The sequence below is a fragment of the Lipotes vexillifer genome, unplaced genomic scaffold, assembly GCF_000442215.2.
Source record: "Lipotes vexillifer unplaced genomic scaffold, Lipotes_vexillifer_v1.1 scaffold720, whole genome shotgun sequence".
NCBI lineage: Eukaryota > Metazoa > Chordata > Mammalia > Artiodactyla > Lipotidae > Lipotes > Lipotes vexillifer.
Window position 1 is genome coordinate 830,939 of NW_006791129.1, and position 5,575 is coordinate 836,513.

Below are 5,575 nucleotides of genomic sequence, written 5' to 3' on the forward strand. Positions count from 1 at the left end.
GTGAATATCCTTGTCTTGTTCCTGATTTTAGAGAAAATGCTTTCAGTTTTTCAACATTGAGAATGATGTTTGCTGTGGCTCTGTTGTATATGGCTCTGTTGTATATGGCCTTTATTATGTTTAGATAGGTTCCCTCTATGCCCACTTTCTGGAGAGTTTTTATCATAAATGGGTGTTGAATTTTTTCAAAATCTTTTTCTTCATCTTTTTAGATGATCATATGGTTTGTATTCTTCCATTTGTTAATATGGTGTATCACATTGATTGATTTGCATATATTGAAGATTCCTTTCATCCCTGGGATAAATCCCACTTTATTATGGTGTATGATCCTTTTAATATGTTGTTGGATTCTGTTAGCTGGTATTTTGTTGAGGATTTTTGCATCTATGTTCATCAATGATATTGGCCTATAATTTTCTTTTTTTGTGATATCTTTTTCTGGTTTTGGTATCAGGGTAATGGTGGCTTCATAGAATGAGCTTTGGAGTGTTTGTTCTTCTGCAATTTTTTGGAAGCATTTTGGAAGGATAGGTTTTAATTCTTCTCTAAATGTTTGATAGATTTTTGCCTGTGAAGCCATCTGGTCCATCCAGATTTTGTTTGTTGGAAGATTTTTAATCCCAGTTTCAATTTCAGTACTTGTGATTGTTTTGTCCATATTTTCTATTTCTTCCTGATTCAGTCTTGGAAGTGTGTACCTTTTGAAGAATTTGTCCATTTCTTCCAGGTTGTCCATTTTATTGGCATAGAGTTCCTTGTAGTAGTCTCTTATGATCCTTTGTATTTCTGTGGTGTCAGTTGTAACTTCTTTTTCATTTCTAATTTTACTGATTTGAGTCCTTCCCTTGTTTTCTTGATGAGTCTGGCTAAATGTTTATCAATTCTGTTTATCTTCTCAAAGAACCATCTTTGCTATTGTTTTCTTTGTTTCTATTTCATCTATTTCTGCTCTGATCTTTATGTTTTCTGTCATTCTACTAACTTTAGATTTTGTTTGTTCTTCTCTCTCTAATTGCTTTAGGTGTAAGGTTAGGTTGTTTATTTGAGATTTTTCTTGTTTTCTGGAGTAAACATTTCTTGCTATAAACTTCCCTCTTAGAACTGCTTTTGCTGCATCCCATAGGTTTTGGATTGTCATGTTTTTGCTGTCATTTGTTTCCAGGTATTTTTTGATTTCCTGTTTGATTTCTTCAGTGACCCATTGGTTGTTTAGTAACATATTGTTAAGCCTCCATATGTTTGTTTCTTTTACATATTCTTCCTGTAATTTATTTCTAATCTCATAGCATTGTGGTCAGAAAAGATGTTTGATATGATTTCAATTTTCTTAAATTTACCAAGGCTCACTTTGTGGCCCAAGATGTGATCTATTCTGAAGAATGTTCCAGGCACACTTGAGAAGAATATGTATTTTGCTGCTTTCGGATGGAATCTCCTATTGGTATCAATTAATTCAATGTGGTCTTAGCTTATTTTATAATAAAAAATATAGTCCTATTCATTTCCAAATGACATTCTCTATGTTTTGCCCATTTAAGAAGTAATAGAGAAGTGATGTCTGTTTAGTTAACAAAAGAGAATGTTTTTCATTTTACTTCTAAAATTATTGGCAAGGGAAGGAGTAATTAGGCCATTATTAATAGCTTCAGATATTCATTTCATGTCTTTTTGAATTGTCACTTTAAAATATTAGCCCATAAAATATTATCCCTTTAGGCTCTAGCTACTTAAATTCCACTTTATATTTTGATTTTGATTTCTTAGTTCATTTTTAGTCACTGAAAAATAATTTAAATTGTATATTTGGAAACCATTTTAATTGAAATATAATATGCACCCAGAAATAGAAATAAAACATAAGTGTACAGCTTAATGAATTTTCACAAAATTATCATGCGTTAATTAGCTCACAGATAAATGAACAGTACTCCACAAATATCTTAGAAGCATCCTTCTTCCCATTTATTGTCAGTACCCCATAAAGTAATATACTACCCTAAATTTTATTATAAAATATTAGTTTTCTCTGCATTTGAAGTTTTTATAAATGGAGTAATAATTTTGGACACTTCTGTGTTTGAGTTGATTCTAAATTAATTGTTAGATTCATTCATATTGTTTTTGTAGGTATAGCCTGTTGGTTTTCAATTATATATAGTGTACAATGCTTCACATATACAACCGTTTGTTTATCTCTTCTATTATTGGTGAGAATTTGTGTTTTTGTTCTTAGGTTATTATGAATAGTGTTGCTATGATCATTCTTAAACACAGTGTGTGGTGAAAATATACAGTTGACTCTTGAACAGTGCAGGGGTTGGGGCACTGACACTCCACGTACTCGAAAATTGCGTATAAATTTTTACTCTCTCAAAACTTAACTACTAACAGCCTACTGTTGATTGAGAGCCTTATCGATAACATAAACAGTAAATTAATACGTATTTTGAATGTTACATATATATATTATATGCTGTATTCTTACAATAAAGTAAGCTACAGAAAATAGTTATGAAGAAACTTACAAGAAAGAGAAAATACATTTACAGTACTGTACTGTATTTATCAATACCATAAGTCTACTTTGTTTACAACATGAGTTGTCTGTTGGTACCTACAATAATTTTGTCTCATATGATACAAATACTATATGTTTTACAACTACTAACACTAGACATCAAAAGTGAAAATATAATATGAAAAAGAAATTCTTCTTTAATTTACAGTATAACAATTCATGCATTGATAACATGAAGCAGAAATATGAGTGCTTTATGACAGCCAAATGTAATTGATGCAATTGCTTCACGGTAGCCTAGCCTCCACATTAATGAATGAATCATTATAACATGTTTATGGCATACAGTATTACAGTCATATTTGTAATACAGTATTGGAAACATTGTTACATTTTATTAAAAAACTACTTGTGATTATAGGCTGACACATAGTATCTTCAATTAAGAGAGAGAATCGAATTGTATGTTAATGTAATTATTTAAAAACATATATAAAACAGAAAACTAACACATTGTTAATTTTATATTAATAATCACTCATCTTTTTATTTTCACATCTTTTTTGGAGTAAAATTACTTTACAATGGTGTGTTAGTTTCTGCTTTACAAAAAAATGAATCAGTTATATATATACATATGTTCCCATATCTCTTCCCTCTTGCGTCTCCCTCCCCCCCACGCTCCCTATCCCACCCCTCCAGGCGATCACAAAGCACCGAGGTGATCTCCCTGTGCTACGTGGCTGCTTCCCACTAGCTATCTACCTTATGTTTGGTAGTGTATATATGCCCGTGCCTCTCTCTCACTTTGTCACAGCTTACCTTTCCCTCTCCCCATATCCTCAAGTCCATTCTCTAGTAGGTCTGTGTCTTTATTCCTGTCTTAGCCCTAGGTTCTTCATGACAATTTTTTTCCTTAAATTCCATATATATGTGTTAGCATACGGTATTTGTCTCTCTCTTTCTGACTTACTTCACTCTGTATGACAGACTCTAGGTCTATCCACCTCATTATAAATAGCTCAATTACGTTTCTTTTTATGGCTGAGTAATATTCCATTGTATATATGTGCCACATCTTCTTTATCCATTCATCCGATGATGGACACTTAGGTTGTTTCAATCTCTGGGCTATTGTAAATAGAGCTGCAATGAACATTTTGGTACATGACTCTTTTTAAATTATGGTTTTCTCAGGGTATATGCCCAATAATGGGATTGCTGGGTCATATGGTAGTTCCATTTGTAGTTTTTTAAGGAACCTCCCTACTGATCTCCACAGTGGCTGTATCAATTTACGTTCCTACCAACAGTACAAGAGGGTTCCCTTTTCTCCACAGCCTCTCCAGCATTTATTGTTTCTAGATTTTTTGATGATGGCCATGCTGACTTGTGTGAGATGATATCTCATTGTAGTTTTGATTTGCATTTCTCTAATGATTAGTGATGTTGAGCATTCTTTCATGTGTTTGTTGGCAGTCTGTGTATCTTCTTTGGAGAAATGTCTATTTAGGTCTTCTGCACATTTTTGGATTGGATGGTTTGTTTTTCTGTTACTGAGCTGCATGAGCTGCTTATAAATTTTGGAGATTAATCCTTTGTTGCTTAATTTGCAAATATTTTCTCCCATTCTGAGGTAGTCTTTTGGTCTTGTTTATGGTTTCCTTTGCTGTGCAAGAGCTTTGAAGTTTCATTAGGTCACATTTGTTTATTTTTGTTTTTATTTCCATTTCTCTAGGAGGTGGGTCAAAAAGGACCTTACTGTGATTTATGTCATAGAGTGTCCTGCCTATGTTTTCCTCTAAGAGTTTGATAGTTTCTGGCCTTACATTTTGGTCTTTAATCCATTTTGAGCTTATTTTTGTGTATGGTGTTAGGGAGCGATCTAATCTCATACTTTGACATGTACCTGTCCAGTTTTCCCAGCACCACTTATTGAAGAGGCTGTCCTTTCTCCACTGTACATTCTTGCCTCCTTTATCAAAGATAAGGTGACCATATGTGCTTGGGTTTATCTCTGGGCTTTCTGTCCTGTTCCATTGATCTATCTTTTTGTTTTTGTGACAGTACTATACTGTCTTGATTACTGTAGCTTTGTAGTATAGTCTGAAGTCAGGGAGCCTAATTCCTCCAACTCCGTTTTTCATTCTCAAGATTGCTTTGGCTATTCGGGGTCTTTTGTGTTTCCATACAAATTGTGAAATTTTTTGTTCTAGTTCTGTGAAAAATGCCAGTGGTAGTTTGATAGGGATTGCATTGAATCTGTAGATTGCTTTGGGTAGTAGAGTCATTTACACAATGTTGATTCTTCCAATCCAAGAACATGGTATATCTCTCCATCTATTTGTATCATCTTTAATTTCTTTCATCAGTGTCTTATAATTTTCTGCATACAGGTCTTTTGTCTCCTTAGGTAGGTTTATTCCTAGATATTTTATTCTTTTTGTTGCAATGGTAAATGGGAGTGTTCTCTTAATTTCACTTTCAGATTTTTCATCATTAGTGTATAGGAATGCCAGAGATTTCTGTGCATTAATTTTGTATCCTGCTACTTTACCAAATTCATTGATTAGCTCTAACAGTTTTCTGGTAGCATCATTAGGATTCTCTATGTATAGTATCATGTCATTTGCAAACAGTGAGAGCTTTATTTCTTCTTTTACAATTTGGATTACTTTTATTTCCTTTTCTTCTCTGATTGCTATGGCTAAAACTTCCAAAACTATGTTGATTAAGAGTGCTAAGAGTGGACAACCTTGTCTTGTTCCTGATCTTAGTGGAAATGCTTTCAGTTTTTCACCATTGAGGACGATGTTGGCTGTGGGTTTGTCATATATGGCCTTTATTATGTTGAGGAAAGTCCCCTCTTTGCCTACTTTCTGCAGGGTTTTTATCATAAATGGGTGTTGAATTTTGTCAAAAGCTTTCTCTGCATCTATTGAGATGATCATATTGTTTCTCCCCTTCAGTTTGTTAATATGGTGTATCACGTTGATTGATTTGCGTATATTGAAAAATCCTTACATTCCTGGAATAAACCCCACTTGATCATGG